The sequence below is a fragment of the Misgurnus anguillicaudatus genome, chromosome 23 (assembly GCF_027580225.2).
Source record: "Misgurnus anguillicaudatus chromosome 23, ASM2758022v2, whole genome shotgun sequence".
In the NCBI taxonomy this organism is placed as follows: domain Eukaryota; kingdom Metazoa; phylum Chordata; class Actinopteri; order Cypriniformes; family Cobitidae; genus Misgurnus; species Misgurnus anguillicaudatus.
The window spans coordinates 37,982,997-38,002,817 of NC_073359.2; the positions used below are offsets into that span (position 1 = coordinate 37,982,997).

At 35.7% G+C, this 19,821-nt stretch overlaps 1 long non-coding RNA gene across 4 annotated transcripts; it reads right to left on the bottom strand.

The window, feature by feature from the left end:
- Window positions 1-7,684: 7,684 nt before the first annotated feature.
- Window positions 7,685-18,172, bottom strand: LOC129450823 (uncharacterized). Of its 4 annotated transcripts, none has more exons than XR_012365829.1 (5): window positions 16,747-18,172; window positions 14,263-14,411; window positions 14,050-14,154; window positions 10,372-10,393; window positions 7,685-8,719 (listed from the first exon to the last, which is right to left on the bottom strand). It is a non-coding gene; the product is annotated as an uncharacterized lncRNA (long non-coding RNA). The 4 variants fall into 4 exon arrangements; XR_012365831.1 differs by lacking the exon at window positions 16,747-18,172 and adding an exon at window positions 10,653-10,674 and having other exon boundaries at window positions 14,263-15,843; XR_012365830.1 differs by lacking the exon at window positions 16,747-18,172 and having other exon boundaries at window positions 14,397-15,831.
- Between the last annotated feature and the right edge of the window lie 1,649 nt (window positions 18,173-19,821).

A 19,821-nucleotide genomic window follows, 5' to 3' on the forward strand; every position in this document is an offset into this window, starting at 1 on the left:
CATCTACATTTATGGAATATGATAACATCATAATATATATATATATATCTTGTTCATGTGACAGATTGTTGTTAATGGACTCTGATGTGGGTATATTTTATTGGAATCTTTTTAACCTGTAATGTTTTAAAAGCAATGTTAATGTGTCCTTGCTATGTTGATCAGGATGAAGTTTCACAGCTGATAATTTCTTACAGTATCTATTCCAAAATACAGTAGACAGGATCGTGATAACTGTAATATGTTTGCAGTACTCCTGCTCTGACATGTGAGTGTGTGCTACTAATAAACACAGGATCCAGAAGGGTGTTGTTTTCAGTAGTCCCAGTGTGGATCAGTTGTGTATATCCTTTGTCATTAAACAGTTTCAAAATGGGTTTGTTCCCATGGGACAGCTGGTCTTCATTGAAGTCTCCTAAAATGATAACAGGGTTGATGTTTATGATTTCCAGGGATGTCATAAGGGCATTTAGGTTAGTCAAAAACACTCCTAGGTTGTATTTAGGTGGTCTGTAGATTACTGTGACCAGTGCTTTTTTGGGGTGTTCTATTTTTAAAACCAAATATTCCAGGTCTGTCACGTTCTGTATGTACATCAGAGGATGAGCTTGTAAGCTATTTCTCACATAAATGGCCACTCCACCACCATTTCTGTTTGCCAACTGTAGATTATTTGTGTAGGAGGTATGTCTGTTGCGATTATAAATTCTGTATCCTTCCAGCTGGAGACACTCATGAGCAGATGAGCCAGACAGGTGTGTTTCAGTGAGACACAAAACATCAGCCAACAAAAGCTCATGATGACTTTTTAAATCATCCATATGACACTGTAATCCCTCTATGTTATGATGAATGATAGTAAGATGAGAATTTACATCATACTCAGTGTGTAGAAGAGGTTGGACATGTTGAAAGTCAGCTTTTGGCATGTTCTCCAAAGAGGCATTTATTTCTGGATCACAGTAAATTTTTTTTTCATCAAAGTCTATGATGTGCAATCCACTAAGCGCTGTGGTTCTGCTTAGTGCAACATATGCCATGCCTGGTTCAAAAATATGCTTTAGAGATACAACAGCACGATCAGTTGTCATTCCTTGAACTTTGTGTATAGTGCATGCAAAAGCAAGTTTCATGGGAAATTGCCTTCGAACTGTTCCCTTTTTTTTTAGCGGCTCCTCTGACCTCTCAATATAAACAATGTTGTCATCTCCACCAGGTGCTTTGTTACGATGTTTTTGTCCAGCATTTACATCATCCAGGTAAAGTCCAATTAACAGCACACATGGAACACCATCTCGTTCCTGAGTTGTAATTTTTGCCACTTTACCAAAAGTACCATTAACCAGTCCATCTTCCACATCAATATTTCTGGTAAGCATTACTCGTGCACCAATTGCAATCTGTAGTTTGTCAATAAGATCACCTTTGTCTCCTTTAAATGGTGCAGCTTGCTTTTTCATTTCACCTGTTCGTGGATCTTTTTTGTAGTCGTTGGCATCAATGGTAATAATATTTGAAAATTGAGAGAATATGGCGGCAGTGTTGTGATTGTCTACCTCTTTATTGGTTGCAAAAATGTGTAATGCATCAGTGGGACACTCTTCGGGAGACAAACGTATGACAGTTTGTAACATGCACTGGTCTGCAGCTGTGAGCCTCTCATGCTTCTGTTTTACTCTCAGTCTGTTGAGCAGCTCAGCATATTCAAGATCCTCTCTCTGTCTCATAATCTGTGTCAGTGTTATGATCTGAAATTGATCTTTCCAGAAGTCCAACACATGATTCTCATACACACAGAGTGGCCGTGCTTTGCCTAGGGGAGGTAACTGTAAAAAATCTCCAACAGCAAGAACAGACAATCCACCAAAAGGTTTCTGGTTTCCTTTAATCTGTTGCAGTCTCCAGTTAACATACGCAAACAACTGTTTTGACACCATAGATATTTCATCTATTATTATAATGTGTACGTTAGAAAAATCTGCCCTGATTTCATCTATGCTGTTTCCTAGGCCTTGGTATGGAGGTTTTAAGCTTCTTGGGAGTTTTAAAAGACAGTGCAATGTTTTACCAGAAATGTTAAAAGCAGCAGTACCCGTAAATGCTGTTAAAAGAACTGTTGGTTTGGAAATGTCAGTGTGCTCTCTCACGCATGGAAGTTTGCGCAATATTTTAGATGCTTCTGCATGAATAGATTTAATAACATGTGATTTGCCAACTCCTGCTCCTCCATTCAAAAAATAGAGAAACTGTTGTGGGTTTTCACCAGAAACACATCTTTTGCACCAGTCTCGCACGGCATAAAATACAGAAGCTTGTGTTTGATTCAAGCTTTGAAACATTTTGCGAATTTGTGCAGAATTGAGCTGGGGAACTTCTATTACTGGCATAGATGTATTATTGACAGAAGAAGATGCTGTATATTCAGGAATATCATCTTGTTCATCATTTGCATCAGATGGTTCACGTTCCATTATGCATTCCAGCCTGATCAGCTCAGTTGCCGGTGCTAATGTAGTCCATGCATCCTCGACTGGACCGTTCTGTTCAAAATCCTCAATTGCTTGTTCTATTGCCTCATTATGCTTCTCATACTTTTCACGGTTTCCATTTACAATCATGCACACGCGTTGCAGTTCATCAGTGCCTGGAAGGTTTACTGAAGCAAATTTGTAAAATGATTCATATGTTGGGAATCTTGGAGACTTAAGCTGTTCATCTGTGCGATATGGTAGGTAGAGTTTTAACAATGTTCCAAAGTATTTTTCTGGGTTTTTTTGCTCTGAGAAACGAGCAAATCTAATAACAGCAGGTTTACCCCGTGTTCTTTTTTGAATGTGTCCTATATTCTTTTGGAGTGCCAAAACATTTTTACCCTTTTTCTGTCTTCCATAAACAATGCGGTATTCACTTGAAAATTCTGCCATGCACATGTTATCAAATTCAGGTTTGTTTGGTCTGGCCTTGTACTTTTCTGGCAGTCCAGTCATCCACACATTCTCTAAGTCAGGGTCCATTGTTTGTAAATACTTCATTGGTAAACTCATCTTTACAGCATTGTCATCAGTGGGTATGAATATGACAGCTCGTGATGATGATTTCAGTTTTAGACTGCATGTGCGAGCAACTGCTTCTTGGGCGGAGACTTCGCGACTTTTGGCATAGCAATTCATGACCTGCTTCATGCTTTCACAGTCAGACATGTTATCATGACTTGTGTCTTTTATTACTTTTTTTAAATAATCACTCATCTCATGTTCAGCTTTTGAAATGTATGAGAGAATGTACATGATACAACTGTATGGATTGATAATGAACTGGATGTCCATGTTTGCATTCCAGGCTCTTAACAGCATTGGATTATAGCCATTAACCCAGCAATCACGTGGTCGTCTCTCCATGACAATTACATTTGATGTTGACAGACATTGAAAATATTTTTTATATTCTTCATAAGTCATGTTTACTTTTTGAAGCAGCTGTGCTGTGGTTTCAAAACTCTGTGTTGTGTCATTCAGCAGATCCCACACTTTTTGAAGTTGTTCTTTTGCTTGTGCAGTACTGTCATTTTCTCTCTCCTCTGTTGCTTCATTTTCTTCATCAGACTGATCTATTGGAGGAGGCCTGGGATGAGTTATCATGGTTGTGTTCATGGGTGGTTTGGGAAATCCAAATCTACAGTGCTTATTGTTTTTTCTACAGGATTTGGAGTGGTTACGACTGTGCATCTGTACTTCACTTACAATTCTATGCAGTTCTGGGTCTTTGTTTGGGTCTGGTAGTTTACATGAGATATATTTATCAATGAAATTGCACACATCTTCATCTTGATCTTTTTCAAATTCTGGAGAATCTTTCACCCAAAATAGGCAGTGAATGTGTGGAGAGCCACGCTGTTGAAATTCTACTCTATAAAAAAAGTCAATTACCTCACCGATGGGTTGAGCAGGTGACATTATTAGATCTCTTATCAAGGCTTCAACTCGTTTTTCAAACATGCGCATGGCTGTGACTGGGTTGATTTTAAGAATTTCACATTTCTCTGTCCAGTCTAATTCAGAAAAGTTCACTGTTTCACCTTGTTGTGCTTTAATAGCAGTAATAACTTCTGGCCATCTCATCTCAGCAGCACTGAATGTGCAGAAAAATGTAGGTGTGCCCAGTTGTCTTAGCATAGAGAACAAATCACGCAGAGTCTTCTCCCAGTAAGCTGGTGTTCCTCTTAGTGGCTGCATGAAACGTGTTGCCTCTTTGTTGTGTACAAGTTTTTCTAACTCAGATTTATCCTGCAGCAGTGAACAGTTTATTCTACGACCATCACGTGTCATAGGTTTTGCTTTTCTCAACTGAATGGACATACTAGATTTGGCCATGTGCATTTCTGTGACAAACTGTGCAAAAAATATATAGTTTGTATCCTTTGCACAACGATTATCTACAGAGAATAACCTGGTGTTAAAGTATCTGCTGGGGGAGACACATTTCAGTCTGTCAGGCTCATCAAAAGTGTTCTTACCATCAGGAAACTGCACTGGAAATGCCATAGACTCGAGCTTAGGAATTTTAAAAATGCTTACAGGACTGTTTTTCTCTGCAGGGGCAATACAAAATATTCCATCATCATAAGACAACAAATGTTGACCAGGATCTGGGGGCTGTAGACATGTGTCCAAGACAAGACCAGATTGTTGTTCATTATTAGATTCAGGGTCATCACTTGAATTAGCATGTTCATTTTCATTGCTTTGTCGTTCTGTGATTTCACTTTGGCTGTTGTTGTCAATGTCCATTGGCTCATCATGTGCACTGCTGTCATTTAAAGACTGTTCATACTCATTCAGCATTTCATCTGCCGGGGGAGATGGATTTATAACAATATTTTTATATTCGCAATGCATATCTTTAAGTTTTCCTAAAGCAGATAAAACCTTGTGCATATTAATAGTCTGATACTGATAATGACCTTGGTAACAAAGACGTCTTTTCAGTTTCACTGTAAGCAGCTGTGATTCACTTCTTGGTCTAGGTAAACAATTAACTGTTGTTTCCACTTCAGATGCAACTGAAATCACAGCACCCTTTATAGCTCTCTGTTGGCCTTTAGGAAGTGTTAAGATTTTAGCAAAAGGAATGTACTTTGCAATAACATGTCTTTCTAGAATATTCAAATTGCATAGCTCTGGAGGAATATGACTAAACTGAAGCTTATTGGCTACAGCAATGTCTGGCATTGTACCTCTCAAAAGTGTTGAATGGCAGCTGTGACAGATCCATTCTGTGTTCCTCATACACTGATCAGTACAATCAGAACAGATGTGAACATAGTTACCTGTCAAACATAGTGAAACAACTGTTGGATTCTTTTTATAGCTTTCACGATCACAGGTGCGCACTTGATTTGAGAAGAGTGCTCTTGCACAGCATGTGCATATATATGTTGGTCCCTGTTTTATAATGTCTCTGAAAGTTTGCAATGCCTTTAATATCAATGGATTCTGTATTTCAACAGGTTGATTATTTCTGAACACTTGTGTTGCCTGGCGCACACAGTCAATTACTTTATATTTGTGCTGTATGTCTTGTGCACAGTTTATCTTGTGAAGTATTTTAAGTGCTGAAATTCTGTCTTTAGCTTTGAATAAATGATATGATTTTTGACTAGCCCTGAAAAGTGAGTCTTGTTGATAACGTTTTTTAAACGCGTCCTTTCTTTGTTCATAGAATTTTGAATCTATTTTGCACCGGTTTATATAATAGTCTTTTTGCCTTTGCCTGAAAATTGCATCTCTTGAATATCTATCAGTTATGTACCTTTTATGCTTTTCCTTAAATCTATCACTATTCCTGTAATTTCTTATGACATAGGATTTTTGTCTCTCCCTGAAATCTTCATCCATTATGTAATTTCTAATGACATAGTTCCTTTGTCTCTCTCTGAATTGTGCATTATTACTGTAACTGTCGATTATTTTTCTCCTTTTTTTATCTCTGTATTCCTCATTATTTCTGTAATTCATAATAGCATAAACCTTTCTTTTATTCTTATATTCTTCATATTTTTTATAGTTGTTTTTCATGGCTTGTTTGTGCATTTCCCTGTAAAAAGTATTAGTTTGATAACGTTTCTTCTTTGCTTGGTTTTGTCTTTCCTTGTATTCTGTACTTGTTTTGTAATGCTCAGTTTTTTTTGTCTGTTTCCTATCTTGTTTTAAATTCATTTTTTTGTGCCATTTTATCTGGTAATCCTTGCGCCTTCTGGATTTGTTAAGCTTTTTTGATTGTTGATTCAAGTCAGATATTTCCAAACAGTGATCATTTCGATCTGACAATATAATTTGAATTGAGGAATCTTTTGAGATGTTATGAGAAAGTTTATTTAATTGAACATTTTCCAAATTGTCAGTTACAGTAGTTCGAATCTCCATTTTATAATCATCTGTTGTGTTGACTGGCCACTGAACTGGATTTATTACCTGAATTTGCTGTTGTTCTGATGATGCAGCAGGTGCACATTGGTTATTAGTGGACAGAAATTGTTTTTCAGATATTTGAGATGCTACACACGGCTCTATGTTATCAAGATACTCCATGGAGACATCAGTACATACTGTTGTGCTTGTGAATGATATTGGCAGCAGATCAAATTGCACGTTATCGCTTAACTGGAAACACCCTTGAAACAACAGCAACAGTCTCTCTATCATGTCTTCTAAACGTGAAAATGTCAACATTACAGCAGTACCCGTGCCATCATTAGTAGACATGCCATCTGGTGTTCTGCAGTGTGAATCAAAAAATCCAAACCTCCCTGAGCGATCTCTAAACAAAGCAACACAATAAAGTCCACACAAAAACAGGCAGTTGCTGATTTCACTTCTGAGACATTGCAGAGTATTCTCGAGGTTGTCATAGCTGCCTAGTGCAGGTGCATCTCTTAGTAATCCAAACCTCTGGCCATGTTTAATGATGTTGTAAGAGCACAAGTTTGTCTCAAGTTTATCCGGTAGCTCATCAAAATCAAGGAAATTACTCCGAAATTGTCCTTTACTCTGTAGTGTTTGCTTGACAAGAGTGTACAAAGCATCACCTTTCTTTAAAATGTCATCTAATTCCAAACTGTTCAGCTCATTACGTTCGTTGTGCACCGCGAGAAACATTAAGGAATTGCACGTGCATTGTTGCCCTCTCGAATAAATACCGTACCTCGGGTCACTTTGACAGTGGGACGCCGTAACAGAGAGCACGTCTGGGCTTACGTCACTCGCAGTTGACACGGAGTTAATGCACAGTGAAGCTTCTACCTTTCTGCGCTGCTTCTGGGCTTCACTTCGTTTACCTTTACGTGGCATGACGATGGAACAGGTGTTAGAAATCTAAAGATCTGTTTACAGCAAAGTACCTTTCGTATGTTAAACAAGTGCAAATTTTCCGGATAAAACCTTAATAACAAATACAAAGACCCACTCAATGAATATTAATGCTTATTATACGTTATGCTAGTATACCACAGTAACAAGTGTCAACCTACTGTATTTACATACACACAATGTAACTGTTATACCGTCAAGCCTTTGTATTTCACTGAATTATAAAATGTTAACTAAAGGCAATGCCAGTAATGCAACCAATTAGTAAAGGCAAATGTTACAACGTGGTAAGATTCAAATATGAACTTGCCAAACCAAAATACTTTACTGATATTTTAATTACCTTTAAATGTACTGCACTCAAATAACAATTACAACAAGAGTCAAACTGTAAATATAATACTGATATATTAATTAGCTTTTAAAGTACAGGACTGAAATTTTAGTAACAAGTCAACAAATTAAATATACAAACACACAAAACTATAGCAATTGAACTGTTATACTGTCAAACACTGTCAACCCCAATATTGTACAAAAATGTTAACCAAAAGCAATATCAGAAATGCAACCAATTAATAAAGGTAAATGTTACAATGTGGTAAGATTCAAAGAGGAACTTGGCAAACCAAAATATTTTAATGACCTTTAAATGTAGTCTATTCAAATAGCAGTTACAACAACAGTCAAACTTAGAATATTTTACTGATATATTAAAGTACTGTACTAAAATTTCACCGTTAAAACAGTCAAGAAATTAGATATACAAACACACAAGACTATAGCAATGGAACTGTTGAACTGTTAACCCCAATATTGTACAGAAATGATAACCAAAGGCAATATTACTAATGCAATTAATTAGTAGAGTATAAGCAAATGTGAAAAGACTCAGATATAAATGTAATACGTTTCAAAGATGAACTTCAAAAACAATTTTTTTTTACTGATATATTAATGACTTTTAAAAGTACTGTAATGTGTATTATCTATTATAAGCAGTCTAAAAGACTATAGGAAATTATGTAATTTTAAAACTATAGTAAATTATTGTGTGTGTTGATGGTGTTGATTTCCCAACGCAGTCCTCTAATCAACGTTGCTTTGTGAAGACACTCAAGGCAGCAGGGCACACTGGAGCTGTAGGTAGTTCTGTTCTCACTTTTTCTGTCAAAGCAAAAAGTTAAAGGGACGTTCTGTTTTGGGGAAAGTCGGTGTATGGGGGTTAGGGCAACAGATTGGTTGGGTGGGGTAAAAAATTGGGTCGTTTTTTTTGGGTAGAAATTGTAGGCTTTGTTTTTTTAGTTGAATCGGTGATTTTTTTGGTTTCCTGGCAGTTTTTAAGAGGCAAGCTGCTTGGGTATGCATGGCATGTTTTGCAGTGTTTAAATGCGGTTTGGATGCGTTTGAAGAGGAAGCAAGCAAGCAAAGCAGCAACGTTTTGAAATGCGCAGCCAGGTGTTTGTGAAGTAAAAGTACAGAATAGAAGAGAAGCAATGATTTTAGCAAGATAAAAGTTTGAAAGAAAATGTATATAAAGGTCAGGACAGGACATGACAAACAAACACAACACAAAGAGAAAAAAAACAAGTTAGTTACATTCTAAAGTCAAAATAGCACGCATATTACAGAATGATTAACAGTACATACTTAATTGTACAAAACATATTGCAGGACAAAAATAAGTTAAAATTTTTGTTTAAACTCAAAGTATTAAGATCATATTAAAACTACACTCTAATATCAGTTTTTGAAAAGGCTGAATTATCTTGGTTACACAGAATATAGGTCCAGTCTGTATGTCCATTCTGTTAAGGGTGGGGCAGTCAAAAGCTGATGCTCTGTACAGTGTTAAGTGTATGACACAAACTGACTCTGATTTCTTCTTTTAAAATCATATAATATTTTTCATTTTCCATGCAAACTGCTGATTAAATTTAATAGTGTATGTTCCTTCATGAGGTCATAAAGTAACCAGGCAGTGAAAATCAATTGTGCATTGCAGTTACTAGATGCTACCTTTAAACCATATTGGCTTTGCCATTTTGGCAGAAACAAGGATGTGACTACACATGGGTTTGTTGTGTTCAGATTGACTAGACAGCAGGACGATGTATGATCTTATGTTTTGGGCATGTAATGCGCAATATTCTGACAGCCAGGTATGTGATATGTAGTAATTTTTTAATCTGTACAAATTTTATGTTGAGTAATATTATTCAGCCTTAGGAAAATTATTTTAATAAAATCCCAGTCATCTCTCCCCCATTGTTAAAGCAATAGTTTGTCTAAAAATTAAATTTTTATGTTTATCAGCTTACCATCAGGCCATCCGAATTGTAGGTGACTCCGTCTCTTCAGCAAAACACAAACGCAGATTTCCAACTCCAACCCCTCAGTCTCTCAGTGAATATGCATGTGGATGGTATCAAAATTTGATAGAGAAAAATAACTCTGCGGCTCGTGACGACACATCAATGTCCTAAGAGATAAAACTGAACCAACAGGTTGCGAACCAACTCCACAGGTGCATACCGCCACCTACTGTATCGGGTGCACCGCATGAGGGTGCATAAGCACTATACGGGGCACCGATACAGTAGGTGGCGGTATGCTCTCACGAAGTTGGTTTGCAACCCACCCTTAAACACCAAGAAGAAGATGTGTACACACGTACTCCTTTAGGCATAGTGCTGTATTGAAGGTAAAAAAATTATATAAATACTTTTCGGTTTCTTGCACAAACCGATCGTTTCGTATCTTAGGACATTGAGTTGTCGTCATGAGCCGCAGAGTTTAATTTGGATTTGTCTGTACATTCCTCTAAGTTTTGTTACCACCCACATGCATTATACATCTGACAGACTGAAACAGTTGGGAGTTAAAAATCTATATTTGTGTTTTACTGAAGAAACAAATTCACCTACATCTTGGATGGCCTGGGGGTAAGCTGATAAACATAAGATGAATTATTGCTTTAAATGTGAAATATGTAACTGTTACTTACAAAGATGAATTAGATGTCCAATCTAGGAAAAACAAAATCAAAAAAAACGACAAATTAGTTCAAAGTAGGCATGACCACATTTACAGTGTATTTAGAAAGTACTTAAACCCCTTTACTTTATTTGCAAATTTGTTATGTTTGCATTAATCCTTTTTATAATTTATATATACCTCAAGAATTTAAAATTACAAATTCACCTACATCTTGGACGGCCTGGGGGTAAGCTGATAAACATAAGATGAACTAATGCTTTAAATGTGAAATATGTAACTGTTACTTACAAAGATGAATTAGATGTCCAATCTAGGAAAAACAAAATCAACAAAAACGACAAATTAGTTCAAAGTAGGCATGACCACATTTACAGTGTATTTAGAAAGTACTTAAACCCCTTTACTTTATTTGCAAATTTGTTATGTTTGCATTAATCCTTTTAATAATTTATATATACCTCAAGAATTTAAAATTACAAATTCACCTACATCTTGGACGGCCTGGGGGTAAGCTGATAAACATAAGATGAACTAATGCTTTAAATGTGAAATATGTAACTGTTACTTACAAAGATGAATTAGATGTCCAATCTAGGAAAAACAAAATCAACAAAAACGACAAATTAGTTCAAAGTAGGCATGACCACATTTACAGTGTATTTAGAAAGTACTTAAACCCCTTTACTTTATTTGCAAATTTGTTATGTTTGCATTAATCCTTTTAATAATTTATATATACCTCAAGAATTTAAAATTATATTACTTTCCAAAGATAATGCAGTTGTCACAATATTAAACACTGTGGACTGGTTTCACAGACAAGCCTATTAAGCATCTTTAAAAAGCACTCCTTTGAAGAAGACATTACTGGTGTGTATCATAAGACAAATCAATGGCACTGGCATATCTTAAGATGTGTTTTACTAAACCTTGTCTGTGAACCTGGGGGTGTGTTAACAAAAGTCCCATGTCAGATGCAGCTTTTCAAGGCCTAATTAAAATGTTCTGACTCAAAAAAAAAGAATTTAAATCATTCTCATTAATCAACATCTAGTACCCCATAATGACAAAGTGAAAACTGAATTTAAGACATTTCTGTAAAATGTTTTAAAGGAAAAAAATAATTTCACATTTACTTAAGTATTCAGCCCCTTTGCGATAACACTAGAAATTTTGTTTAGGTGCCATTTATTTGTGTTGATCAATGCCGAGATTTTCTACACCTTGACTCGAGTCCACTGAGATATCCTCACTAAAACCTTATCAAAATGACCCTAAGCAAAGAACAAGGACAACACAGTAGTGGTTTAGGGACAACTATGCGAGAAGTGGACCAACCAAAGCCCTGACTTCAACCTCACCAAGCATCTCTGGAGAGACCTGAAAATGGCTGTCAGCCGACAGTTCACATCCAAACTCACTGAGCTTGAAAGGATTTAAAAGGAAGAATGGCAGAAATTCCTTCAATCCAGATGTGCAAAGCTTGTTGCGTCATTCCCAAAAAGACTCGAGGCTGTACTTGCTGCAAAAAGTGCTTCAACTAACTACCAAGTAAAGTGTCTGAATAATTTCAGTTTTTTTCTTCTTTTAAATACATTTAGACATTTCCAAAATCCTGTTTTCAGTTTCTCATAATGGGGTACTGAGTGCAGATTAATAATAAGGGGGGGGGGGGGGTTATTGTAGTATCAGATTGAGACCTAACAAAATTGAACTGTGTAGGGGGTCTAAATAGTTTCTAAATACAAAGGTCCACAATGTGCAGTATAATGTCTTTCAAACTTCAGTGTTTCTGCTGTCCTATAATAATTGGTAAAAATTAAGTCTTGATCTTATTTAGTCGTACCCAAAATGATCTACTTAGTCACATATGCTTCAGAATAAACAATTAATTATATGATATTCCTGTTCAAAATGTTTCCTTTCCTGTGGTATTAATGTAAAGATTGTTAATTTAATAAATTATCGCATCAGGCAACACAATAGAACCTAAACTGTAAAATGCCACCTTCAGAATTAATTTTTTTTTAACTCACCCCCTTGTCATCCAAGATGTTTGTCTTTCTTTGTTCAGTTGAATACAACCAGACCTATATTAAATAATACCCTGGCTGTTCCTTGCTTTGTAATGGCTCTGATCAGAGACCAAATGTTTAGAAGCTCCAAAAACTGCATCCATCCATTATTAAAGTAATCAAAATTTAATGTATCCAGTGGGTTAATAAAAAAACAATTCATATTTTGACCTTTTAGTTACAAAACATACCTTAAATAAACAAACAATAAAACATTTAGTGTCTAACGACTGTCAGTTTTGTCACAACTCATGATGAAACACAAGAACCAATAAGATTTTACATACCACTATATTTAAATCTATAGTTGATTTTGTTTTATAAAATTACGTATATGTAACTAATCACTAAAAGTGCTCAGAACTAAACTTTTTCTTATAAACCTTATACTTTGCTTCTAAATACATTTATTAAACCACTGGGTTGTATATGGATTACTTTAATGATGGATGGATGGACTTTTTTGAGATCGTAAATGTTTGGTCCATGATCAAACTTATTACAAAGCAAAAAGGAGCCAGGATATTAATAATTAGAACTCTGATTGTGTTCAGCTGATGAAAAAAAGGCATAAACACCTTAGATGACTTAGATGGGGCTAAGTAAAAAAATCTATCATTTTTATTTCTGAAGGTGGAGTACATCTTCAATAAAGTCAGTTTTACTTTCAAACTAGGAGTGTAACGGTTCTCGGTAAAGAATCGAATCGTCCTGTTTTCCGCCCACAGTTTGGGACGCACGTGCACCCTGTTTAATTCGACCACGCATTTGTATTATAGTTTGGTGAAAAAACGATGCATAAAAAGCTAATGTATGGTTCTGAATAATCTCTGCATGTGTTAAGGTGAGAGTACCTGTCCAATCAACTCGAAGTATGCAAATTTGTTGCCAACCTCACAGTTCATCCTCAGTTCAGCGTGTTTGTGTGTTTCACAGACCTTTTAGCATGGCAAACGAAGGAGAAAAGACGCTAACAGAGTCATCCCCAGCTGCATTTAAGTCTACTGCAGCAGCGATGCTCAAGAAAATGTGGACAAAACTGTAAAATTTGCAAGTGCTGTATGCCTAAGGCAATACATCTAATATGACGAGTCGCTTTACGCGTCATCACCAGGGTTTTGTTGATAGCACACGATCGCAGGTGAGACAGAAACAGCACAAATTGCCTTCTGTGTTTGAATTTTAACAAACCTATCTTCTTGCAAAAAAAACTTGAAGATAGCGGCATAGAATATAAAAAGTAACCCAGTGTTCTAAGCTATTTTATGTTCATATTGAATTGCACAGTAAAGCTGGTATATAGTATAATAATACAAGTGCTCTTAAGTGAAAATGTTGATTTTGGCAGAGGTTAAAAACGGCTTAGATTTTTATTTTTGTAAAGCAGCCTGTTGTGACCAATGTGTACTGAAACTGTGACCCTAAGCCGTGATACGCACCGAAACGTGAGTAATTTGAACCGTTACACCCCTATTTCAAACATGCTGAAATGGCCAAAACTGACAAACAACAATAAACATTGGTAAACAGTATCTCTTACATTAACAGAAAAACAATGTTATAATGTCATTAGGCAATTACTGATTCAAAAGTAATTGAAAATGACTTACCAGTGACGCAATGTGGATGGCTCTGAAAAGAGCCTTTGGGTTCGCTATAAAAAATTGTATGAAATAGGTGCTGTTGCCCAGCAAAACCAGGAATTTGGCTGAGGTCTAGAGAAAATCAAACAGAAGAAAAAGAAATGGTCACTAAATATCTAAATAAAATATGTCACAGCTTGTACATTTAGTAAGAATTTGACATTCAAAAATAATACTTACTTAGCTAAAGCAGTTAAAGTTTTCAAAAGAGCAAAAGAAAGAAAAATTAAACATTACTACTTAAATATCATGTGCAAGGTTAACTGTTCAGAAAAAAAGTATTATGTTGCAACAGAGATTGTTATATAAATGACTTACCACAAAAATGTCTAGACAGCAAAAAAATGATGTAACAAAAGTACAAGGGAAAGAGAAAAAAAACATACATTATTATCAAATCATAAGGGTTGATATACCAACCATATTCTGTTTACAATAGTATATTTTATAAAGTATATTTTGAGGAATTGCCTCCAACATATTAATAAACGTTACACTAGAAAAAAACGCATGTATTTTGTGTACTTCCCCCTACCTAGGCTCTTTGTTCAAACATTTTTTCGTCTCTCGCAATTAAAATAACAGTGAAGCTAATGCTGCGTTCCAGGCAGGCTTTTAAACCCGTGAGTTACGACTTCAAAACCACGACTCACGACCCCATGCGTTCCAGGCAGCCTGTAACTCGTGTTTTTACAACCTTCTACCGGTGAAAGTGCACTGGAACGGCAGTCAAACCCGTGACTTCCCACCCGTGGACTCGTACTAGATCGATGTACTCCCAGTTCAGAGTCGTGAGTCGTGGTTTTGAACTCCTGAGTTACGGGTTACCGGTGTTGTGTCGAAGTCTGTTCCCCCTATTTTTCCCTTCAGTGTAGTGTTTTTATGGCGTTTTTATCACGTTATAGGTTTTATTATTTATATATTTAAAGTTTTAATGGCTACTGAGATGTATATGTGTGCATTTCTGTAATGTATCTGTATTGTTCTTAATGGTAAGTCAATTATTTTTACAGTATGAATCATATTATATGTATAATATTTATTTATTTATGTATGCAAACATTACATTTTTAAAACAACCAGTAAAGAAAAAAAAAGAAAAAGACAGGCTATATTTTAAAAGAAATACCCTAATAAAAAACTGTCAAATGTATGAAATATTTAATAAATTGTATTATAAAATACATGATATTATGCCTTTTTAGTATAACCAATTCAAATCTTTAATCTTTCTAAATGTAACTTGATGAAAAAGCTATAAAAGCACTACACTAAAGGGAAACATAGGGGCAACTGAGTTCGACACAATACCGGTTCCCTGGAACGCAGCATAACAGTGTTAATAATGCGGAAGCTCATGGCTCAAGGCGGAGTCTCTAACGGCATCACCTGGCGGCCATCTTACGACAGGGCGCTCGCTCACTCGTAGCATTGAGTTTAATGGTGCAGGTACTTTTAAATGACCATAACTTGCTCAATTTTCTACCGATTTTCAAACGGTTTGGGTTTTTACAAACGTTATTAACGTGGCTATAATTCTGGATGCTTTAACATGTTTCATGAATTTATTTTTTATTTTTAGTATAGGTATGCAGTGTCATAGGTACATCTTTGACGTTTATAACAAACCAAACCGTTTGAAAATCGGTAAAAAATTAAGCAAGTTATGGTCATTTAAAAGTACCTGCATCATTAAAACTCAATGCTACGAGTGAGCGAGCGCCCTGTCGTAAGATGGCCGCCAAAATGCGGGCGTTGCACTCAATTGGCCAGCAGCGCGGACGAGCCATCTAGCCTTTATATACATATCTATGTTCGCGCCTACCAAAAATTAAGCAAGTTATGGTCATTTAAAAGTACCTGCATCATTAAAACTCAATGCTACGAGTGAGCGAGCGCCCTGTCGTAAGATGGCCGCCAAAATGCGGGCGTTGCACTCAATTGGCCAGCAGCGCGGACGAGCCATCTAGCCTTTATATACATATCTATGTTCGCGCCTACCAAACGTATCTTAAACAAATAAGTTAAGTTACCATAACTTCAAAATGAACGTAAAAACTATGATAAAATATGAAACAGGTCAAAAACTCATGAACAAACAAGGCATTTAAGTAAAGCCTCGCCTGCAGATGTCACTGTAGCTTCGAGTAACGTAACGTTGTTATTCTTCTATAGACGACACCATGCATTTATTATATATAATTGCATATGTTAGTCCACAACTTAAGTGGTTGTTCCTACCATCCATATAACCTCGGTTAAGTTGATTTTTGTTACCAAAAACAGGCAGACGCCTGAGTATCTGACAACCCCTTAAGTTAACGGTTACCTTTTCCCTCACTGAAATTGTTCGGTCGGTCCGTCCGTTTAACGGTTCACTTTAACAATATTTCAAACTAAAATCATATAAACAATAAAAATGGGCTTTAGCCACAATTTCTTAGGCTACAATTATTTGAACTATCCGTTTGTTTTTTTCCAACGCATAATTTACCTCAGAAAACAATGATAGCAGAAGATAATCCGTTATATTTCTTTATTGTTTAAACGTAAGTAATATTACACTCATCTAAATTAACAATCGACATATTTAAAATCATCAAATTAATAAATCCACCGTCTGCCTGTGAAATTTTAAGACTTTTATGAGGAAATTTGACTTACCTCAAGAGATAGCTGAGAAAGTGGCGCTCGCTCAGTGAAGGCAAAACCAGTGAGAACCGGAAGCAAGCTCATTAGCTATACAGACTCTCGTCCAAAGCTGTCGTCTCATTGGTTTGAATTAATCACGTGATGTTACCTAATACCTGAATACTAGTCGTGTAACAAAAATATTTCAAAAATATATATAAAATATTATCACATTTGAGCTTTGGATACGGGGCAGACAATATTAAACCATAATATTAAAAATAATAAAACAAGAAAATCTTCCTTAAACAGTGATATAAATGAAAATAAAATAAATATAATGCTATCAATGGCCATATGAACTCATTTGCTCTTATATATATAAAATGCTTATCATTTTGTTCGTTATTTTATTTAATTGATTAACTTTGAGAAATGCCCAAAATGGACAATTCTACAATAAATTGATAAATTCTTTGCCTTAAACAGTGCTTCCCAAACTGTGGGCCGCTGCCCCCCAGTGGGCCGTCGCAGTACTGCGGGGGACCTTGACTAGGCTAAATAAAAAAATCATGTGATATTAAAGCGTATTTATGTATATATTGTATATTTGTTTATATTTATTTCATTTTTTTATTATACTGAGGTGAGATACATTGCTTAAACGTTTTTATATATATTTTTTTATATTTTTTAACATAGTTATGTAATTCATTGCAATAGATTTATGAACTATTTGTGAGCTATGTAGCTTCTGTTACACACTTTTGGGTGGTTTCCCAGACTGGGATTACCTTAAGACAGGACAAGGCCTTAGTTTAATTATGAAATATAACTAGTTTGAATAAAAATGCCTTACTAAAAACATTACTGGCGTGCATTTTAAGGAAAAACAAAGGGCACTGATGTATTTTAAGATATGTCAGTGCAAGTTGTTTTCAGTTTGGACATGCAGCTCTTATATTTATTTTAGTCTAGGACTAGTCTAATCCCTGTCCGGGAAACCACCCCTTTGTGTTATAATGATAAATACTTTGCAGAAAGTATGTAGTGTTATGGTTTTATATATGAAGAGTTTCGTTGCAAGACGAGATAACCACCATTTTTTTAATTGTTCAGAAATCTTGTTTTTTGGTTGTGCATTCCAATTAATTTCAATTCAACTGCAGTTGTTTTGTTTTGATTTAAACCTTCATAACTTAAAAAATACAGCTAAGTAGCACCATAAAACAAAATAATAACATGATAACATAATAATAAACATATTTTCACAAAAATGTAAAAAAATGGATTTATCTCGTTTTGCAACGAAACTCTTCATTTATTTGTAAAGAATTTTTACGTCATCTTTCAACAGAATATAAAATACTTTCCATAGTTCTCATGATTCACATGAGATTCTTAAAAACTGGTTATTAAATGTTGGTAATGTGCAAAGAGACAATCAGCTTTATTAAAAATATATGTTATACTACAAATGGGGGGGGGGTCGTGGAGCTTTTGCTATGTTTTTGGGGGGGCTTACCAGTGTTAAGTTTGGGAAGCTCTGGCCTAAAATATTACACAGTGATAAGATGGCACTGATAGAACAGGAATATGCTGGATAAGGTGACTAAAATGGGCAGAAAAATTACTGGATCTGATGTTAAAACCATCTCCAATCTTACAGACCAGTATACCCTCAATCTGGCATTGAGGATACTGGATGATCCATCCCACCCACTTTTCTTAGAGTTCTTCTTACTCCCATCTGGATGTAGATTTCGAATGCCATCAACAAAAACGAAACGTGCCATTACATCATTTGTACCGAGGAGCATTCAGTTACTGAACAGATCAGACAGAGGCACAAAAAATAATTTTTTAAAGACATTTTTAATTAGACATTTTTAATTAGCTATCGATTTATTTAGATATTGGACTTATTGTATGCCATTATTATTGCTATAATTATTGTCTTGTGTTGTTTATGTTTTGGTTTTTTATGTTTGCCATGTCGTTGGATGTTTGTTAATGTGGCTTCCTTGAGTGCAGAACAAATTCCCTTCGGGGCAATAAAGGTTTCAATCAATAGGTACAGACACACTATCATCAGTGTCATTATCCTAGTGACTATTATTTGTGAACCTCTTAAATGGCAAACAATTCACATAGATGTTGCAGTAAAGCACCAGCTGGGAAAAATCAAAGGTCAACATCCTATTTATCTTGTCTAAAACATAGATAAAAGAAAAGATGCATCAATATTCACATAAAAACAACAGCAGTGTGCATTAAAGTATACTGTGTATCAGTTCCCAGATGTAAAAAACATGAATATCATTATGCATTACATTATTGTCCGAAAAATGCTGCATAAATGTTTTCCCAACTAATAATGAATTTAAATACATTGAAGTTTCAAGCATCAACACCTTCATGTTTACTGCATACTCTGATCTTGTAGCTAACAATTACATAGCAACTGCATAGCAGCATCCTAGCTAATCATCCTAGCTAGCCTCATATTAAATCAAGCTAGCCCTGCTGAACAAAGCAGCATACCAGCAAGACCAGCATATGTTGTGTTTTGGTGCTGGTTAGCTACTGAACACAAGCTAAACCAGCATCAGCACCAGCATTAGCACCAGCTAAACCAGCACCAAACAAGCAGTAGCACCAGCATCCCATGCTGGTCATACCAGCAAGACCAGCATATGTTGTGTTTTGGTGCTTGAAACCACCAGCTAAACCAGCATCAAACCAGCATAATTTCCATGCTGGTCCATGCTGGCGTGATGCAGTTTTTTCAGCAGGGAGCTTCATGCTAAACTATAGGCTATAGCTTTGTATTAAATCATGCTAACTTTATGCTAAATCATGCTAACTTCATTCTAAATTATGCTAACATAATGTTAACTTTGTTAAATGATGTTAAATCGTGTTAGCTTCATGTTAAGTCATGGTAACTTTGTTTAATCATGCTAGCATCATACTAAAACATGCAAACAGCTAGACTAAACTAAACTTCTCAAGTAAACGTTTATCCTGTGAAATTGTTAAAAATGTTCAGACTCGCTTTTTCAAGCCAACATAAAGTTTGTCTTCAAACTTTAATATCTAGTTATT